We start from the raw sequence: 23,103 nt of genomic DNA on the forward strand, positions 1-23,103 counted from the left end.
GTTTACAATACCGTCAATCCCATCAACCTGCGAGAGGGGAATATTGTATTTTTTCATTCTTGCATAAAATTCCGTTCTCTTCTTCAGTAATTCGCAAACTGCCTGAATTATTTAATCTTTTAAACGAACATTCATGAAAGAACATTCAACAATACGTGTTTCACATCTAAAATCTCTTTGCGATTTTTTTATTATAATTAGTAATAAACCAAGTCAACAGGAATTTATCGGAAAATATCGGTTCAACTTTCTATAATGGAATATAAATTTCGACAGGTACTTTAAAACCGATACTTAGGCCGCGGCGACTTTTTCTCTAAGTAAACGGTTTTGTGGGGTACATTCGTACCCCAGAAATAAAATCGCTCTAATATGTTTAATTTTTATTAAATTTATAATTAAATTGGATAGTATTATTCTAAAATCATTCGTAAAGTAACATGTTTAAAAATCTTCGTGTTTGGACTATTTAATTATGTAATATTTCATTTTGTATAGAACAAGTCTTTAAAATACGTCAAAATTCCATTTTTTCTTCATATTGCCATAACCCCGGTAGTTTCAAATCGATTTTGACCATATATACGACGTTGTAAAGCTTAATAAATTTCCTTTTGAACATTTATTTTTTCAAAAACAGGCCAAAAAGTATATTTATTGTGAAGCTTTTTTGAAAACCCAACGCCAATACAAACGTTAAAAATACTGCAAATATGGAGTAATGAAGATAAAACAGGAAGGCGTCGAAGGAACAGGTAGAGCCGGTGCATTGTACGTGTATATAAAGTAAGTATGTTCCAGAGCCTGGGCGGCAGAAGATGACGAATCGAATGATGCGTCTTGCATACTATGTACAAATCATATACACAAATGTTTGACTCTTTCATCCGCAAAAGCAAAAATTACGATACCGATGCAAACGCATTTTCTAGTTACTTTGCTATAGTGTTTTGATATGTCAAATAACAGATACTATTATTCGGCAGAGTTGGAGCTTATACAATTTTACACAAGTTTCTCGCTTACTATGTATCGATATTTTGCTGTTTAAAAGATATAATAATTATTTTGAATTATGTGCACATGACAAAACACTAACGCATACGGTTTTGTGGGGTACATTTGTACCCCAAACAAACTTTAAGCGAGTACTGTTAAGTTGGTCAAACGAAACAAATGGGTTGTACCTGCTCTAACGGAAGTTTAATAATCAAATTGGTTTATGATAAAGATTGCTTGCAATTAAAATAAACTGTAACGGAAAAATAAGGATTTGAACTCACAAATTTGGCGGTACTTTGGTGTCATTATGGCGGCTCAAATTTAAAAAAGGCACATTATTTTTTTAAAAGCAGATAGTTTAGGCCAAACTTATTTTCTAGAGACTCTTTGTTCCATCAGACCTAAACCTAGCTTCATTTCCGTCAGGTTTCATTGTTCATGACACTCATATGGTGATGGTATAATAGCACTACTATCAAATCAGTGGTACATATATGAAACAAGCGCTTTCTGTCAGATTGTTCCCGGGCTGAGCTGTTGCATGATCCGGATTTCTTCATGTAAATACATGGATTTCCACGAACTTAAGGAATTGATTGCAAAAATTTTGTGTGTTCTGTTGAAGCCATTATCGGATTTTTAAAAGTTTGGAGTCGTTCCTAGAGCTTCATTGGAGATGTCGAAGCATCACTATTGGCGCGCTTACCGTATAATCTGAAGCATAAAATAACTTAGATACCCAATCATAGATCGTCCTAACCCTAATGATGGGACATCAAGAACACGTCAGAAAATCTTGATTGATACCCTTAGATACAGGTTTGACCGTTCCAACCAGTAACGTGGGTGACCTCATGTAAACTGTCGAATACGAATTGCGAATTGCCATAGCTTAATTTAATACATGTAATAAATTATACGAAATTGCCTTTCAGGAATGGTTTCTGATAAAAAATTAGAAATGTTGGTTAAGTACGACGGGTTGGAAACTGTGACCTTTCTGTTTCCCCATGAGTTAGCCGCCAATTCAACTTAATTTCCGGTTAAGATATCGACGATTTATAAGTTTGTCAGAACATTACAAATTCGACGTTCAATAATAGTAAATATAAATGCGGATTCTACTCGGCAGTGATTTGTTTTGCCATATGCAGATATAACTCAATGCGTATGGTGCTACTGCAGATTCGAGTGATTCTACTATTCTTAGATGAGTCTAGGGTCCAGCTCGGGTGCCTAGAATTAAAAATCTTCGAGATCTTTGGTTGATTCTCCATATTAGCAAGTTGGATTCGGATCAGGCTTCTCAAATTGTAAATTTTCGGGTTCGGGTTCGGGTTTTCAAATTTTAAAATTCTCGGGTCGGGTCGGATTCGGATTTTACAAAATTTTCATTTTCGGGTACGGGTCGGGTTCGGGTTTTTAAGTTTTAAAATGTTTGGGCTCGGGTTTTTCAAATTTTGTAATTTCGGGCTCGGGTCGGCTTCAGGTCCGAAAAAATTGAAACCATCTCTAATATGAACAAGTACCTCGATCCCCGATGCTAACTTCAACTGTGCCTCAAAAGTAAATCTAACCCGAACCCACCCAGCTTCTGTCCCACGCTCGATTGAATAACCAATTTCACTTAAAGTTTGTTTCTAATTAAAATTTGTAATAAAATATCGACTCCTGCGCAGTAATCCGTACACCTCGGAACCACAGACCGTCACACACGCACACACTTTAGTAGCGACCATATTATCCCATCCATTCGAGTACCTCCATATCAGAGAATAAAAAATGATAAAACAAAAAACTAAACGACCAACGGGACTTCCAGATAGTAGTATGCCACCACATAAGGGGAAGCAGCAGCAGCAAAAAAGTGACACTTTCATTTGTTTTGACACTTTCCCGCGAGGCGGCGAGGTCGCATCTGGATCTGCATGACAAGAGATAAGCTGGGCATGAGAACGAACTAAAGAAGAAAGAAAAAAACCTATAGGAAAATTCCATCCGTGGGTCGAAGAAAGTATACATTTCTTCCCTTCCCGTCCCTTGCTTAAAGACGCACGACGGACTGATTCGACTGAAATTTATAGGACCGCGCGCGTCCGTTTCACATTTACAGGCCGCAAGTCACGATAATAAATTAAGCGGTATTTAATTGGATCCTTCTGTGTCGCACACGAGAGGACTACTACGACGAGGTGGGTATCTGTACTAGTTTTGGTTGCCATGGAGTGAGGCGACGGTGGCGATGGCGACTGCGGTGGTGCCAATCAGTCAACTTTAGTTCCATACACTGCTAGGGGGTTTTGTTCCTTTTTTTGCTTTTTTCTCTCTCTCTCTCTCTCTCTCTCTCTCTCTCTTGATGAGTTGGTTTGTTAGTTGCATTTAGCCTTGAGAGAATGGTTTTTAGTTTCACAATCTCCTATTCGGTGAAGATTAATTGCTAACAGGACAGTGTGGTAGTGTTTCTTGGTTTGGCTTTTGCTTTAAGAGGGTAATCTCTATTGATTGCATTCTGAGGCAGCGAGAGAATAGAGAGTAAGCTTGATTTGTGTTCGAACGGTTTCGAACCTAATTGAGAGGATAAACTATCCCCAGCTGTTCCAGGTCAATTAATTTTGGTAAAAGCGTAACGCACTTTGGGAGGTGATGTTTTAGAACCGAATGGAAATTTTAACAGTTCACCTACCTTCGAAGAATTTAGAGGTAACCACTACAAACCAGAGGAACAAAGCTATCTATTATCATAGAAGATAGTTGTCATCTTCCGACAACATCTGTTACAACAATATTTCATAAACTGGCGCGGTGCGCCTAGAGAAAAGTGCAAAGATACCGCCCGTATTGACACAGTTTAATTCATTTCTTGGCTCCAACCGGATTTGTGTCACACTGCGCGAAGACATATTCCACACCAAACATTCCCGACCATGTTGATAGTTTTAATTGTTTTAATTTATCAAGTTGGAAGGTATGGAAAATTTCTAACCCGATTCGTTTCACTTTGAACGGAAATTGTCGCGTTCCAGCTCATTTCTTTCCAACTTCGTGGAAAACGCCCTGCTTTCCTAATCGACGAACGAAAACAGATCTGTCACTGTCAACTAGTATATACGATACGACGACAACATAAGCAACGAACAAGCGCAGTTGTACCGCCATCTATCTACATTGCAGCGCGAACAAATTTCTATCCGAATCGACCCGATCGTCCGACCTGGAGGTTCTTAAGAACGGGTATTTGTTTTTTTTTTCTTTCTTTCTATTCTGTGGCGTATCGAGGGTGTGAGAGAAAAAAGCCGATAAGACGAACGACAACGTCGATGACGACGACGACGGAGGACGAGGAGGTTAGACACGACACGAAGTGAAAGGACGTGATGAAAAATGCATCTTTAGGATTTCCTAATGAGATGCCGGCCGGAGATGCGTCGGTTGATCATCCACATATAACAATACATCTGCGAAGCACAGCTGTCATTACTCTTGGTTGGGATTAGCACTAAGCGACAGCCAAGAAGAAAGAGCTATGCGGTTTCGGTTTAGTTTATGCCCCTTCGGGGATGTTTTGTTGTTGGAACAGGGAAGAAAATGTTTTGTTTATTCACGTGTGCTAAGGGTCAGATGTGAAAATGCCTCCGGACCCGTCCGCAAATCGGCGGAATAACATGAACTTAATAATCTTAGTTCATCGAAAGTCCTTAAATTTAAAACGGGATCGAGTGCGTTCTAATGTTTGCTCGTAAATACGATTGGCGGATAGGAGTTTGTTATATCGAAATGCTCGTACGCTATCAAGAATGCAATAAGATTACACAAAGAAGTAACATGGAGCCTTTATTGTTCGCCATATACGCCAATGATGTAATTTCTTTTACTCAATTGTTCTATGTTACTGTACTTTTTAGCAACATAGCAACATTATATAGTCAAGAAGCACGTGCTTGACAAAGTCTACTGAGAAACCCACTCAATTATGTAAAATAAAAAAAAGCAAGTGAACTTAAGCTTTTGATCGGTAGTGTATGTTGACAGGTTATGAATTCATAAACGAGCTCAAATATCGCAAAAATTGATCTAACATCCTGTCGAAAGCTGATCACTAATAAAAGTATATTTTCATGTTGCTCTAGAAGGATGGTGGGTCATTAGGCCGAAGGCCGTTCGGCCGAATGGTCATTAGGCCGAATGGTCATTCATCCGAATGCAAAAGGCTGAATGGCCATTAGAACAAATAAACCAAAGGGAGTGATAGATGAAGTTGTTGGAACAGAAAAGAATGATCAGTTTTCAATGAAGGGTGATTTATTTAGATTTTTTTAACTTAAAATAAACCGTTTAGCATATTTACACCCCATTTCTCACTACTGATTTATTGACTGCATGGAATAAAAAATAAGATGGACGCCTAATGTGGCTACGCCACATCGCTTCAATCCGAGTGATGTCCGACATCGCTACCGCTCCGTCGGACTTAAACTAATTGATAGCCCATATGGTCGGTGTTAAGTCAGACCGGACCAAGTCGCAAAACATCAAAAAATGAGATAATGATAGCACTGGATAAGTAATTTCTTTAGGTACATTATACTCTTGCCAGATTTGAAATATGTAACAATAAACAGAAATTATGACAAAAATTAATTTCCAATTATAACGTAAAGGATGCTGCGATTCAAACTTTAAACTCGTTTTTCTCGAAATCAATATATTGTCCCTTAGTCCGGTCTGACTTAACACCGACCATATGTTTGAATAATCCGGGCAAACGAGTAGATCACAAGTTCGCTTGCAAGGGGCCGCCGCTTCCGACGGCGGGTCGGCGGCCACCTCGTCCGGCGGATCCTCAGAAGCTTTACACTGCTTCGGATCCTTGGCCTCAGTTATGCGGCAAAGCCGCATCACACAGGCTTCGCTGCATGCGGTAGAAAGTTCAAAAAGTAAATAAATAAATATGCGTGTTTCTAGTGAAATATTTGACCCGACAGTGTTTTTGTTCATGCCTTCTAAAAAAAACTGCAACTTAGTGGCACGTACAATGACATCTTCTAGAATAAATTACCCCCTTTAATTACCGTAATCGAATTAAAGGGATTAAACTTTAGTAAAAGTTGTATACAATGTTTTATGAATGTGAATTGTCATCTAGGTCAACTTCAGTAATTTGACAAGCTGGATAGAACTCGTGGAATGCACAGGATATAATTTGAAAGAACAGCTCATATTAAAAAGAAGGATAAAACATCAGTGATTTAAATTAATTGAGTTAGGGAAATAATTAGAGATTTTGAGAGAGAATGTAGAACACAATAGAAAAGTAAGAGATAGTGGAAGACGGTGAGACAAAATGGTAGAGAAGGAATATGAAAGGAGAAAATTGGATTGTTTCCATTCCACAAGACTTTATAATGCATTATTGATTAAATTGTCATAGAACAGATTATTTTAATTACAGACAGATTTTATGTGCTTAGCATCCTTCTGCCTAATGGCCGGACATAGTTGCCGACGTAATGTAAAAAATAAATTATAATAGCGCCTAACGTGGTTACCCCGCATCGCTTCAATCCGTGTGCTCGGACCTCAAATGAAAAAAAAAATATTTATGATATCCAGACAATGAAAACAATACGAGATTCGTTCAATCGAGATACGAAAATTTAGCTCATACCGAGAAGCTCCGAAAGCTGTACGGGATAAGCTTCGGATCCCTTTTTTCAGATCCCTTTCCCTCCTCTCTACTAAGCACCCGACCTAAAGTCCATTCGGCCCAATGATCATTCGGCCTAAGGACCATTCGGCCTAATGTCCATTCGGCCTAATGTCATGCCCTTCGGCCGAATGACCTTCGGCCTTTCGATCTTCGGCCTAATGGCCGGACACTTTCTAGAAGACACCGACAAAAGTAGAAAAAGATGGTCAGGTTTCATTTATTTCGAACTCGAACCCGAGAATTTTTAACTCGAACCAGAAATCCCAATTCCAGTATGGGATTAAATTGTTAATATGGAGAACCAACCAAAACGAATTAATGACTAGTGTAATCCGCATTTATTTTAATCATTATTGAACGTCAATTTTATATTGTCCAGAGAAACTTATTAATCATCGATTTCTTAACTGGAGATGTGGGTAAATCAGCTGTAGGGAAACAGAAAGCTTAATAGACAGTTTCAATTAACCCTTACACGCCGAACTCAAACCAAATTCCTGTATTTTTAATCAAAAACACCTGTAAAAACAGTTTTGTATAATTTATTTCATAAGGTTTTCAATTTCTGCTTACGAGCGTATTGACCTATAAAACATATAACATACACATTTGAAACTTCAAGTTGTTATTTTCATGACGCCACCCGCGATGCGGTTTAGTATGGTCAAACTGGAGGACCATACTAAACAATTAAGGTTATCTGACGTGTTCTTGGTCAGCATAAGAACTCAAACACGCGAACATAAAAACGCGATCGCGATCGAACACTTTAGCATAGAAACGCTTGTGTCCTTCTTGTTAATACAAAACTGGTCACGCACAGTTTATCTTCTGATCTTGCACAAAGGAGAAGAAAAAAATAATCGCTCCGCTATAGGCACCAGTTAAGCAAACCATCGCTTTGTTCTATACCCAGCGCACAAACAGTATTGTATCATTGCCCCGGCTGTGCGGTCAAAGTAGTCTGCCAAAGGAAACAAAAGTACCCGTGCTACGGAGTAACACAATTTCGATCAACTTTTAAAATACTCGCGTTGGACCCACAGTTCAGGAGGTGAAACAACTAATTGAAGTTAAAATGGAGTTCAATTTCGTGGAAGTTACTTACATTCAGCTACACCACGTCAAAAACTGTGTTTCGATTATGTTTAGAAGTTTAGCACAAGAGGGATTCCATGAGAAACCGGCCGACCGCAAAAAATGACCATCGTCGATTCGAACGAAACTTTACATTTGTGTTCGGTTTATGAATCTCCATGATTTTTTCTGGCAATTTTCAATATTCTGATACAAGAGCAATTTTTTAAAAGGGCGTGGACGATTCTACGTGCAATAATATCATTTTTTTTTGTTCGATTACACTATTTTATACAGTAAAACTATCTGAGAACGAGTTACAGGTAATAAATAGTTCTGCACGAAAAAATATACACTGAAAAAAATGTGTCATTTTTCACAAAAACAAAAATTTATGATAAAAATTCAAATTGCAAAAAAACCATTTTGTCTAATTTTTGGTAAAATTTTGTAATTTTTGTCAACAAAAATCTAAAGAGAAAAGAAACATTTTGAATGTAATTTCATTATGGAGAAATTATCAACAAAAAGTTTTTCTAACAATAACTTTATACATGTTTTTAAATTTCATACTAATTGACATACAAAACTGTAATTTTATTACAGAATATAATTGTGTTGTTAAAACAAAATTTGAAATATCTCGAGAACCACTACATTTCAGAAAATTTTTGTTACAAGCATTTTGATTTAAAATGGCGTTTAAAATCATATTCAAAAATAAAATTGCACTATTGACTACAAGTAGTATGGATTATAAAAACCTGTTTCAATCCACCTAGCGGTGCAATTGTGCCTTTCTCATTTCTCTAAACTATGGCACGGAGGCTTTTTATGTTCAACATAATTGTGGAAATGTCCATTACATTCTTAGTACACTTTGCACTTATACACAATGGCATGCCAGCCACGAACTTGATGAGCTACGTGTCGACGGTGAAACACTTGAAACAAAAAAATATCATACTCCATTAGCCTAATCAGCATTAGATCAATGTTATCTGCTTGCTAACTCATTTTGTCATGCGGGGGTGGGTATGTGAGGAGGGCGAAAGTCCCATGAACGAACGACTCCCCAGCTTAAATTGGTATGCTTTGTGATATAGTGGTGGTTTAAAGATGATGGGGTTGAAAGGTAGGGGTATGAGGTGGTGGTCTGAGGGGTGATTTAAGGAGATTTTTAAAGGAGGGGAGTGAACAGTAGAGGGAGGGGGGTGTAACCCCTCTCCGTAAACCATCAACTACGCCCCTGTTAAAATCCAGAAACGTTATGCGAGTCGAAAAAAAATTTGGATTAGGTTGACGTTTTTCAGAGTGATTGCATAACCTTTCTATATGAGAAAGGCAAAATGTGCCAACATCCAAAAAAGATAATCGCCGTCAAATTTTTTTTTTTCGAGTTTGCATCAAATCTCGACGTTTCATGCACCTTGAACACATTTAGCATCAAAAATAAAAATTCTATTTTTAATTTTTCCTATAGTTTATATGAGAAATTTCTGTGTGGCCGCAATCTGAAACCCGTGATTCCGGAACCAGAATTCCGATCGATCCAAAATTCAATAGCAGCCGATGGGAAGGTTGCACCTTTCATTTGAGACTAAGTTTGGGCAAATCGGTCCAGCCATCTCTGAGAAAAATGAGTGACATTATTTGACACATACGCACATACATACACACACACATACAGACTTTTTCCGATCTCGACGAACTGAGTCGAATGGGATATGACACTCGGCCCTCCGGGCCGGGATTAGGTTGACGTTTTTCAGAGTGATTGCATAACCTTTCTATATGAGAAAGGCAAAAATTGTCAAAAGTTGTTGAAAACTTTTTTATTAAAAGCTTCTCCATGATTCACTGAAAAAGCTTCTTTTGTGTCTTTAAAACGATAAACATTAGACTTTTGATAATTTTTGATGGGGTAACGCGAATAACTTTTAAAAAGGACATAATTACATGAATTAATTTTTTTGTTGGAGCAAAATTCCAAATATCTCGAAAACTGTCGTATTTTGGAAGATATTTGTTAAATGCATTTTGATTTAAAATGATACTTAGAATTACATTCTGTAATAAAATTACAGTTTTGTATATCAATTAGTATGAAATTTAAAAACATGTATAAAGTTATTGTTAGAAAAACTTTTTGCTGATAATTTCTCCATCATGAAACCACATTAAAAATTATTCCTTTCTTTTTAGATTTTTGTTGACAAAATATAAAAAATTAGAAAAAATGGGTTTTTTGTAATTTAAATTTTTATCATAAATTTTTGTTTTTGTGAAAAATGACACAACTTTTTTTTCAGTGTATATTTTTTTCGTGCAGAAGTATTCATTACCTGTAACTCGTTCTCAGATAGTTTTACTGTATAAAATAGTGTAATCGAACAAAAAAAATTGAAATTATTACACGTAGAAGCGTTTACGCCCTTTTAAAAAATTACACTTGAGTCAAAATAATCCTATTGACTGTGGAAAACGTTTAGTCTTCCATGCCGGTTGACCCTGTAAAGTTTTATCGAAATCTAAGATGGTCGGTCACGATTTTAGAGATTTTCGGACGGACCTTCGTGGAATTCCTCACAGGCAGAAAACTTCATTGCAAAGAACAACATGCAACACGAGGTTGAACTTAATAACATCAGAATCAAGATCCCCATGTACATGGAAAATGACACGATGAACGTTCGCATCCATTATCCTGCACCGCACACTGAGGAAGAATACATCAAACGAATAATGTCGCAATACGGAGAAGTGGAATCCATTACGAATGACACTTGGAGATTTTTTTCACCGGTGCTTTCGTATTGTGAGGATGCGAGTGACTAAACCAATACCTTCTTACATGACTATCGAATGGATGGCGTAACCTATAAGCAAACAACGCTGATCACATATCCCGGACAGAGCTCTACATGCCAATTCTGCAATTCACTACATAATGAAGAGACAACGACCACGACAACCGCTCCCAAACCATCAACAGGCGTCACCAAGAAAAAAGTAAATGCCGATGGAGACGGATTGACAAAAGCGACCCGTAAGAACAAGAAACAATTAAGAACCTTTGACCGTGAACAGTAAGCAACCAGTACCGATAATAACATGTACGTGAACGATAACGCCAGAGAAGGCAAAATGAATGACGCCCAAGCTGCGACAGATAAGGCAACTAATGTTTCACCGCCAAGGAAAAGGATCTCAACACGGTCACGTCTGGAAGGTACTACCTTCGGTCCTAGCAGCCTAGGTTTAGTTTTCGTCTAATAAAAACTCATACACATTAGAAGTCTCAGAGCGTTATGGCCGGTTTTAGGACCTCGCTCCCGACTAGAATTGAACCGAGCACTCAAAATCCTAGTTAGAGTGAATATTGAAATACATATGCAGGCGACACACACATCTGTGTGATCAAACACGTTAACATATGAACGCTTAAGCCTTTCGCGATCATCGACGCACAACTACGCCGTTCGTTCCCACGCGATCATAAAATCATCACGTGCATTCATCACTCAATATCGCAATCAGAATTGCGATCCTAAGCGGTGTTTTAGTGGGTGACATTTCCGGACTCGCCTGCAATTGAATTCAGCTCTACAGCTGCAGTTACACCCTCTCTCAAAAATAAAAAAAAACATTGGATTGCTTGTCTAAACTGAATGGTTGCCATTTCTTTGTTTCAGTTACGTATCCATGAATTGGATTGATCTAAGACATTATTAAGGGCGTAGACCATTTTCACTGATGGCAAATATAGGTCTGGATATAATTGCTTAATGACAAAAATAGAAAAAAGCAGAAAATAAAAAGTAGCAAAAATAGCCCACGTTGTAAAAATAGCAAATACAGCAAAATAGACAAAATGCCTATATACCACATGTTTTAAAAATGCAAAAGAAGAAAACGAATTCACAAAAAAAGTAAAAATAGAAAAGGTAACATAAATTCCAAAAGTACTGAAAAAATAGCATATATGAAAATATATAAAAAATTGCTGTTTTCATGGATCATTTGCTTTATTCCACTGCTGGGTTCAAGTGTTTCAGCTTCGACACATAGCTTCTCAAGGTCGTGACTGTCAATCCATTGTATGTATGTGCAAATCGTACTAAATATGAAATGGACATTTCCACCACTATATTGAACATAATCAGCCATGGAATAGTACACGTAGAACAAACGGGACAAAAGGTCACGATTGCGTGAACATGGCATTTCATTAAAATGTTTGATTAGAGTAATGTTGTTGTTCCCAGGGCATGTTTAGTTTTTGTTGTGATTCTAGTTCATGATTAGGGAATACACAGCCGATAGTCAAATGTTGATTATGAAGCTTATTCGCGATTCTTATGATTTCTCATCACGTTATTGTGCTATCTTATTCATCGCATTTTTCTGTCAGACTTGCGGGATTAAAACACATGATTTCAAATTCTTAGTCGCGATTCTTGTAATTTCTATTCACGTTATCGTGAAATTTTAGTTATGAGTAGAATGGTTCATGTTCATGATTTCAGGATCTTAGTCACGATTTTTGTAACTGTTGTTCATGTTATCGTAATATTTGAGTCATAAATAGAGTAATTCATGTTCATAATTTCTGGATCTTAGTCATGATTGTACTAATTTCTGTTCATGTTATCGTCATATTTTATTTTAGAACTTACTTCCAAATTTGACACGAAGAGTAATATGACTAATGTTCATGATATCAGCAGTTTTTCACCGTATTCTTAAATTCTCTTCGCCTTATTGTGATTTATTACTTTTTGGTTACTATCGGTTTTATTCGGAATAACGTGACAATATGAACTGGATCATAAAAATGTGACTGATACGCGATATCTTGTTCTGTGAATTATATCACGCACACTATTTGGAATTCTCATCGCAGTTTTCGTTTTCTATCCAGACATCACCATTATCAAATATATCGATGTTCGAGGCAGGGATGCCATTATGCCAGATTTTTCTGGCACAGCCAGAGGTTTTGGCAGCTTCCATACAAAAAGAAAAATCTCTCATTCTGCCAGATTTCTAAGTTTTAGAAGCTGCTACATACACATTTTGGACATTTGGGTATTTATGTACCAAATTTTACAAAAATCGATTGGTGAACATTCCATGAAAACTAAAATGTATGCCAAATTTCGTTGACTTTGAGGTCGCTGTTAAGTGCCAGATTTTGCCAGACATTTTTAGTTGAACTTCTTTGGAGAAATAGTGGCAACCCTGGTTCGAGGTTCTAATAGTTTTTTATATCGAGTGCTCGTGTCTATTACTATGGTCGTAGCAGCTGGGCATTTCATAAAACAGTGAATGGAATAAAAATGATTCCACGAATAATTCTCCAAATTTTGTGAAAGAGTTCCCGGGAAAATTTCATTATCATGTTGCATGAAATTGTAAATGAGCAATATCTTCTAAATATCACCAGCCCGCATAATAGATTGTAAATCATGTACTAGGCATCATGAACCAATTCACGAATACATGACCAATATTTTATGATTTCGTGAACTATTTCACAAAAATGAAAGTGAGTAGTGACTTATACTAGGTATCATCATGTATTATATTTCATGATTTCGTGAACTATTTCACAAGCACGGATATTGGATCGTGATATATATTAGAATCATGAACCAGTTCATGAATACTTGAACAATATTTGATAATCTTGTAAACTATTTCACGAGCACGGATATAGGATCGTACCTAACATATTAGAGATCATGAATTAGTTCACGAGAATTGAATGGATTCTTGGTTTAAAATATTAAATTTCGTGAAATAGTTCACGAGAACATATCCAGAATATTTTGATATTATGAACTAAGGCTCCTATATCTATGAAAATTAGCATGAGTCAACCTTTGGTTTTCTGAATGATGTTCATAAAGTTGTGAACTAGTTCGCGTCCTGAAAATCGCATTAGAAATGCCTTGGCGGAAACCGTGTCTGAAGTACACAAAACAAAAACGAATAGTTCCCCTAAAATAAGCGTTATGCGGGTGTTACTGAAGGGAAATTGAACATAATTATACAACATATGATTTTTGTTCAGGGTCCTGTCTTCATAACGTAAAAACGCTATTGTTCCAGGATTCATGGCACTTTATTCACGAATTTGGGAATAATTTTTTCCGTGTAGTTTAGATGAGAAAGGCACAATTGCACCACTAGGTGGATTAAAACAGGTTTTTGTGCTTCAATAGATTTTTATTTTTTCGGTGATATTCATTTTTTCAATCGTTCGAATTTTTGGTTCAATTTTTTAAACTCATATTTTTTTAATTTTAGGAATTGTTTTATGACGTAATAGATTTTCTAGCTTTGAGTGGACTGCTAATTGAAAGTCAATAATATTCAATTCAACAATCAACCAGCCACAGCGCAGTTGCTATTAGTTGGCTTCTAAATATCCCTGTCTTGATGTACAGTCTCCCGAAAAGATGCTCCGTCCGACGCCTTCAAATACACAGCTTAGAAAGGTTTGACAAATATTCAGCATAGGATCTACGATCGAAGTATATAATAAATGAGCGTCAACCGATTGCCAACGAGTTTCAGTCGGATGTTGTGGAATTTGGATTCGCTTGACATGGAACAAGCTAAATACACCATTAGTTCATCAGTTTATCTTAAACCCCGTTTGGCTCTATTAATAAAAGTCGTACATACTTCGAGATTTAGTACAAAATTGGTGAAGATTTTTCCGACTGATTAGTAAAAAAATTGCGTAATTCCGTTCAGTACAATTAGTGTTATTAACGGCCAAAAACTCACACTGCTGTTCTTTCGACATTTTGAAAAGAGCCCACTTAGCAAATCACAGATTACGTTTCGACTTCGTCTCTTCAGTATCTAGCACCAACATGGCAACCAATAATAACCAGATGAAGTTGAAAGGCAAGCTTTGATATGTACCGATTCGCCACAATGAATTATTAAAAATTGGATTTAGTCAGAAGTAGGCGAAATGTGAGACGCTGTTCTCCCTTAAATACTATGGCTTTATTGGCTTATTTAGTATTGGAAAGATGTGAAAATTCTTTCCAAAAAAAAAATAATCTATCAAATTGGTTGTCATTTCATCCAAGAAGACTATTAATAAAGATAAAATTAGCCAAATCACTATCCGCGACTAAAACCGCGGCTTAAAACATCACAATCAATGGGACCTCCAGGTACGGGCGCGACTTGGTTGATTTTCCGGCCATGAGCGCCGACCAGCAACGCAGAGAAGAGGTCGATTGCGTGCCCTGGTCATTAGCACGGGTTGTTGTCTGCAGGAAAGAGAAGTAAACACCACACAAAAAAACAGGAAAAGGGATCCAAAGAAGATTCAACCCGGTGAGCCGTTTCGTGCACCTGCGCTCGTGCCCGAGCTCCCGTTTAAAGACACACCAGTAAATCTCTAATTAGACATCGGAAATGATCTTGTTACGAGTTCCAGCCTACCGCCCTTCCTTCCTCTATGTTGGCGCTGGGCAGCGTAGCGTCACTTGTTAGGATTGTTGTAAGTTTTTTTCTTCTTGTAATCATCCGATGCACAACGCGCCCCCACCCCCCGTCCCCATCGCTCCAGTATTGAACAGTACTCTGGGCAGGAATTTTCGCTTTCGATAAGTAGCTTCGAGGGAGAAATTAATTAATTATCGCACTTATTACTTCTGTCGGGCCGTTTCCTTTTCCCTACTCGCGCGCGTGATGGGGAGCACGAGGAAAAAAAAAACATCAACACCAAGTGCCTCACCAAGGAACCAATGAGTCCGGAAGTGGGTTGGTGGTCCGGGAGGGGTTTACTTACCATTTAATGATTGCCCGCGAGCCCATTCAGTTTTAATTCTTCCCCTCGGTAGATCTGGAGGAGTTTGTTTTGTTTACAAGCGCACTTATTCTGATCCGAGTGGGGCCTCGTGTTGTGCCTTTTAAAAACGCGTCCGTTGGTGAGCCGTTCGGCGTTAAACTACTTTTCATGGAAAGGCTCTCATAATACTCTATAATCGATAGATTATTTGAAATGAGTTTTTTTTATAGCATTTTTCGGTTCCCGAAATGCATGCTACCTAAAAACACCAATTTCAATGCCGTCATTCATTAATGAACAGTATGAATAACTAAGCACCCAAGTAACTTCCTCGAGGAATAAAATCAGTACCAAACTCGCAATTATCCATTGGAACGATTGGGTATTCATATATTTGCCGTGTTTATTTCGATGAGCTTCTGAGATTCAGTGCTTGATAAGGTCACCGGTTTGATCATTTAAGCGAATGATTATTATCTGTTACAACATGTACAGAAACTTTCCTCCGATCGCGTCGGTAGCCGGCAGAGGGACTCGTTCCGATAAAAGATTCACTTTCCGGTAAATTATCGCCTTATCACCAGCGGCTTCCCGAACGAAAGACAAGCATTTTGCGGTTGTAGGTTCCGGGCAAGCTGTGCGTGAGTTAATGCAACTTGCTGCTCCTCCCGTTCCCGTTACCCTGGAGTACATATTAGAACTCGAGTCATGTAGTAATAGCGAGCGGTACAAGAATGTGCGCCGGACTTAACGAGCCCCATTCTACGCATCATCAATGGCGGGGAACATAATTTGCGCGGTCACGCGCTTTTCTGCTCGCGCTCGCCACGCACGCTGCCAGACGGTTTGACGTTTGCCGCCATGTTTTCATCGTTTCAAGGTCTGGAGACGGAGGTAGTTGAAGCACACGCTTTCCGTACGTACGAACAAGAAATGGCGGTTGCTTGTTCCGTGAATAGTTAACAATCGGTTCTTGAAGAGGGGATTACTTTGTGAAATGAAGTTAGATCATTGCTGGAAAACAGTGAATCTGCATGTGCTACCATGTTTACAAATCAGGGCCACTGATACTGATGAGCCGAAGTCGAAACGCAAACTACTCGTCTTACTAAAGTAGGTTATTGAGCCCTTCATGAACAAGATGGTTCACTCCATTTATTTCCTTATGGATAAATTACACCATTATTTACATGCAGAAATATATCACAATCTTTACATATCACAGCCTTTAAATTATACCCTGAAATTAGGTTCCCGATGGTACACGTCTGTATTGCAAATGCAACGGTATCTTATTATGCTTCTGCATTGAGCTGTTTAAAAATTGCATGTGGTCTTTGAAAACTATTAACTAATACGTATCAGATAGATGTTAGACATGCAGGGGAGATACGCATTGTTATGTCTTAGTAGATACAGATTCTTATTTCAATACAAACCAGTTTGAAGATGCATATTTGATAGCTCCAAAAATATTGAACCTTTTATAATTAAGTATCTATCTGACAGAACCTACCCAGCCCTCTGATAGACGCTGAATGAAACATGTGTTCACAAGCGAACATCTGCTCACGGGTGATGTACCACAATCTCAGGAGCTCTAATTGCTGGTTAATCATAGGGAGTGATATAGCCAACGCATTGCGCTTTGCTATATTACTCCCTATGGAAAATATTAGATTAAAATGCATCGATCCGTCATTTAAAACCACGTAAATTATTTTTTGAAACACCTTATCAAACAAATTATGCAGAAAACGACCAGGTCAATCGAATGATGCCCCAATATGACCAAAATTATGAAAAATGCCTACGTCTAGAAGTAAATTAAAATTATCTTTAAACCCTAGAAATAATTAACAATATTTTTAAAACACGTTGAAGAATCATTTTTGTAGTCTACATCTGTTAAACGAAATAAATAAATTAATTAATAACAAAATGTTGTTTCTTAAATTCATTTTAGCAATCACATTTAAATTTTTCAATTTTAATTTTAGTTTCCTAATTCACAAATATTTTCTCTTTGTTCTATTACTTAAGTTTAGTTTTATGATTTTATGTAAAGTACATTCAATTCATGAAAAGAGTAGCTTCCCCAGTAAATGTATGACGCATGCTAAAACCAAAGACAGCATTTTAAGACCTATAATTATTTCTATTAAAAAAGAAAGCATCAATTTATGAACCGAAACGACTAAAATTAACAAATCATAAAATGACACGATGGAACTTTAAAATTGATACTGAAAATTTGTAATGTTTCAAAGATTTTCTTCCATTTAATTCCACTATTTTTCCACTAAGACCTCCGTTCGCGTATATATTGTGAAAATTTGTAAAATTAATAAAAAGTTAGAATAAGAAATGTACTTGAAATATTTTGTTTTTTCGATCGATTAGATATTGCGAAACAATTTGAAAAATGTTTAAAAAAAAAATAATCTGAAAAATAGGAATAGTAATACATTGCAAAATAAATATGATAGTGTGGCCCAAAAACAAGCGATGCGATAAAGCCTCAACCAAATTTTGAAAACATAAGCAAGAATAATATAGTTAGGTTCATAATTCTGAAGAATATTCTGGAAAATCGGTTTAATGATCTGCTGAAAAAGTTTCATCAGAATTCATCTGAAGAATCTTATTAAAATTTTGTTAAGAGATTCCTGATGAATCTCTTAAAGAATCTCTTCTGAAATATATTCTTCTAAAAATGCTTTTCTGATGGATATTCTGATGAATGCTCTGAAGAATCTTTAGTAAATTCTAGAATATCCACTGAAAAATTCTTCTAATTATAGTTCTGAATAATATTCTGGAAAACATGTTGAAGAGTTTTCTGAAGAATCTTCTAATAAATCTTCCGAAGAATTGATTTGAAGAATCTTCTGAGAAATCTTTTGAAGAGTCTTCTATGGAATTTTCTGAAGAGTAGTCTGCAAATTTTTCTAGAGAGTTTACTGCCAAAATCTACGGATTATTGAGCCAAAAAAATGTCTAAAACATCTGATTATCTCCGTCATCTGAAGCAGCTTCTGAAGAATCTCTTGAAAAATCGCCTCTTCTGAAGTATCATTTTCTTAAAAACCTTAACGAAACCTTAACGAAGCTCGGAAAATTTATTAGCATTAATTAGTAATCTTCTGAAGAATCTTCTGTACATTCTCTTGGAAAATTTACTGAAGAATTCTTCTGATTAGTGTTCTGAAGAATATTCTGGAAAATAATTTGAAGAGTCTTTTGAAGCGTCTTCTACAGAATTTTCTGAAGAATCTTCACAAGAATTTTCTGAAAAATCTTCCAAATATTTCACCAGAAGAATCTTCTGCAAAATTTTATGGAAAGTCTATTAAAGAATCTTCTAAATAATGGAACTGAAGAATATTCTGACAAATCTTCTAAAGACTGTTGCTGAAATCTTCGACGAATCTTCTGTAGATACTAATGAATCTTCTCCTGAATAATTTTCTGTTGCATAAATTCTATAAATTCTTCAGAAGAGTCTACTAAAGAATTTTTCTGATCATTGTTCTGAAGAATCTTCATCTGAAGGATCTTCTGTAGAATTTTTTTGAAAAATCTTCTGAAGAGTATTCTGAAGAATCTTCCGTAAATTCTTCTGAAGAATTTACTGAAAAATCATTGTGATCGCAGTTCTGTAAAATATTGTGGAAAATTTTCTTAATAATCTGGTAAAGAATCTTCCGAAAAATTGTAAATTCTTCTGGAGAGTTTACTGAAACAATCTTCAGATTGATGAATTTTCTGAAAAATCAATAATCCTTTGAAAAATTATCTGAAGCAACTTCTGAAAAGTCTCATCTTCTGAAGTATCCCTTTCTAAAAATTCTTTTGAAGAAATTTCTGAAAAAATTAGCATTGACTAGTAATCTTCTGAAGAATTTTCTGGCAATTCTTTTGTAAAATCTACTAAAGAATTCTTCTGATTATTGTTCTGAAGAATATTCTGAATAATTACTTGAACACTTTTGAAGTTTTCTGAAAAATTTCCTGAAGAATATTCTGAAAAATCTTCCAAAAATTTCACCTGAAGAATCTTCTGCAAAATTTTTTGAAAATTCTGCTGAAGAATTTTACAAAGGATTCAACCGAAGAATAATCTGAAAAATCTTCCGAAGACTGTTGACGAATCTTCCGTGAATCTTTTGCAGACACTACTGAATCCTATTCTGAAGAAATTTCTGATGAATCTTCTATAAATTCTTCAACAGAGTCTATTAAAGAATTTTCTGATTATTGTTTTTAAGAGCCCTCTTAAGAATTCATCTGATAGATCTTTTGAAGAATCTTTTGGAAAATATTCTGAAGAGTCTTCCGAAGAATCTTCTTCTGAATGATCTTCTGAACAATCTTCTGTAAATTCATCAGGAGAATCTACTGAAAATTTCTTCTGATCGTTGTTCTGGAAATTATTCTGGAAAATCTTAATAATCTGGTAAAGAATCTTCCGAAAAAATCATCTGATAAATCATCTGTTTTTCAGAAGAACCTACTGCAAATTCTTATAGAGAATCTACTGAAAAATTCTTTTGAATATGGTTCTGAAGAATTTTCTGGAAAATCTTCTTAATAATCTGCTGAAGAATTTTCTGATGATGTTCTGACGACTCTTCTGGAAAATCTTTGAGTGAATGGTATATAACCTTCTAACGTATCTGGTCAATAATCTCCAGATAAAGTTTGTGAAAGAGCTTACAAAAATTCTCCCGAAAAAGTATAGTCAAAGAGAGAATTTTTCAGACGAAGAAGTTGCTAACCACATCTTCCGAAGAAACTCCTGAAGAATCTTCGGAAGATATTTTTGAAAAATGGAATGAAGAATGTTCTAAAGAATCTTCTTAAGCATTTATTACGAATCTTCCGAAAAAAATCTGCGGTCGAATATGCTGAATAATCTTCTAAAGAATTCTTCTGATGAATATTAAGAATAAACTACAAAAAAAATCTTTCAAGAATTCACTTAAAAATCTGTTGAAGAATTTTGTCAAAAATCCTCCGAAAACACGGTTCCTATATTGCCAAGAATCCTCTGCAGCAGCTTGTGTAAAAATCTTCTGAAGAATCTTTCAAGGAATATTCTAAAAAAATCTGCTGAAGAACTAAAATGAGTAATCTGCTGAAAAAAAATTCGAAGTCTTTTCCGAAGGGTCTTCTTCTCTGATGGATCTTCTGAAAAGTTTTAAGGGAATTTTTCTGGAACCGAAGAATTCTTCTTATAATTGTTCTGAAGAACATTCTAAAAAACATTTTAAAGAGTCTTCTGATGAATCTTCTCCCAAAGAATCTTCTGATGAATCCTCCAAAAAAATCATTTGAAGTTTTTTGAGAAACATCTTTTGAATAATCTTCCGCTTATACCCCTGGTGAACATACTAAAGAATTTTCCTGTTTGTTGTGCAAAAAAATATTCTGGACAATATTTTTAACAATCTGCTGGTGAACCTTTGAAGAATCTACTAAAAATATTCTAAAATGTATTAGAGAGAATCTTCTGAAGCGTCCTCTAGAATATATTCTAGACAAACTACCGAAAGAGCTTCTGGAGAATACTTCTGATGAATCGTAATAGTATTGCTCTCAAACATCTATTCCAGAATCTTCTGAAGATTTTTTTCAGGAAGTGTTCTGAAGGATGTTTCGAGTGATTTTTGGCAACAAATTTGGTTTTTCGAAGATTCTACTGACAAATGTTCTGAAAGATCGTCAATAGAATCTTTTAAAATATCTTTCAAGAGATCTCTGAAGAATATTGAATAAAAAATTTTGAAGAATTTTCTATAAACTAATCCAGAAAATGTTCCGCGTTTTTTTCCTTTTTATACGAACGGTGAATTATTTAAGTATCATCGACATATGTGTTCGCTAATTGTTTCGAGAAGCTTACGAAACGAAGTGTCAACTTAAAATAGTGTAGATAATATTTCATATTATTATTTAATCATTGAATTCTCAGAACCTTTCCATTTTTTCAAACATCCATTAATCTTAAACTTCTAGATTTCTTTCGTGTTTTGGAATCTTTGGGCCATTTTTGGATTGTTAGATCTTTCGGATCGTTGGATATTCGGATGTTTGCATCTGTGGATTTTTGAATCTTTGGTTCTTTGGAGTGTTGAATCGTTGAATCGTAGTTCTTCAGACCTATAAAAAATTCGAATCAATGGATCGTTTGAGCTTTGATTATTTCTAATTTTGACCATTTGGGCTTTAGGATTCTGGATCATTTGATTCTTGGATCATTTCATCTTTGGATCAATCTTCTAATCTCAGAATCTATGGAGCTTGTGGATATTTGAATCATGTCAGTTGTGTATCTTCCAATTGTTGAATCTTCGAATCTCTGCATCTTTGGATACTTCAACTCTTTGAAAACTTTTTGAGTCACTGGATCTTTAAAAATTGTAGATCTTTGAAGCTGTTTTATCATTGAATCTTAAGAATCTTCCGTGTAAATATTAGAATCTCAAGATATTTCAGTTCTAGGTTTTTATATATCAAGCTAGATTTTGTCAAATTCAACATTTGAATCCTTCGGATTTTTGGGATCTTAGAAACATAGGATTAACTATGGGTTTTTGGTATTTGGTTCCTTTGGACTTGACATTTTTGGTTCTTTGGGCTATTGGAAATTTTTATTTTTGTGTTAGCGAAACTTTGAATCTTTGAGTATTGGTAACTTCGGATTTCTGTATTTTGAATTCTCTCAGTTTTATCAATTCGATAAATTATTTGGAAATTTATTAGTCAATTATTGAAAATATTGAAAAACTCAAAAAATTTCTAGAAATCTCTGGAAGAATAATTTCGAGGAAAAAAACAAATGAGAATCATCCTTTTGATTTTTATTGGGATGAGTTATCTTATGCGCTATATATAGAAAATGCGTAGCCAATTTCCATCTTACTGACAAGAAAGATCAGTTGCAGATAAAGAAGTAGTTTAAACTGTGTTGTTATTCCTAAGCACATACTTTCACATCACCAGCTAACTCAATTTCCCAACATCTAATTACAATTTGCGGATTAAGTCGGAGGATGGGAAGTCATTGCATATCAATCGACGAAAATAAAAGGTAAACAAACAATGTACCTGCCGTTTAAATGCTTTTTGGTCGTTAAAATGCTCAAGTCGTCCACGATCTGAAATTAGAAACGAAAACAAAGAAACAGATCAGTATCGATTGCCGCAAACGGTTCCGCTAGACTGCGGGCCCAAAATAGTTCAACAAAACGCAATTCACAGCTACAATTCAAATTTAGAAAAACAGTCCTTCATCCTTCAACAAATTGTCTAATCCCTTTCGTAGACTTTTGTTTTCATTGTACTGTACTTTACTGTTTACGCTGCCGACTATACCTTCACACGCATCGCAATGCGATGCGTGGCTAAATTTAGGCGACGTCGACATCGTCGCCTAGAGCTACTTTCAAAGTAGCGTAGCAAGCGCAACGCCACAGGAGCGATCATG

General features: G+C 36.0%; 1 protein-coding gene across 3 annotated transcripts in view; it reads right to left on the reverse strand.

Annotated features, from left to right (window-relative positions):
* LOC131683157 (mitochondrial cardiolipin hydrolase) overlaps window positions 1-23,103 on the reverse strand; it is a 298,950-nt gene that overhangs the window by 105,057 nt on the left and 170,790 nt on the right. For 2 of the 3 annotated variants that reach the window (XM_058964992.1, XM_058964998.1), the window contains exon 3: window positions 22,725-22,774. The gene's annotated coding sequence lies outside the window, so the exon portion shown is untranslated. The remainder of the gene's footprint in view (window positions 1-22,724; window positions 22,775-23,103) is intronic. The other variant, XM_058965006.1, reaches the window with a different exon arrangement.

This window comes from Topomyia yanbarensis, chromosome 1 (genome assembly GCF_030247195.1).
Source record: "Topomyia yanbarensis strain Yona2022 chromosome 1, ASM3024719v1, whole genome shotgun sequence".
Classification (NCBI taxonomy): domain Eukaryota; kingdom Metazoa; phylum Arthropoda; class Insecta; order Diptera; family Culicidae; genus Topomyia; species Topomyia yanbarensis.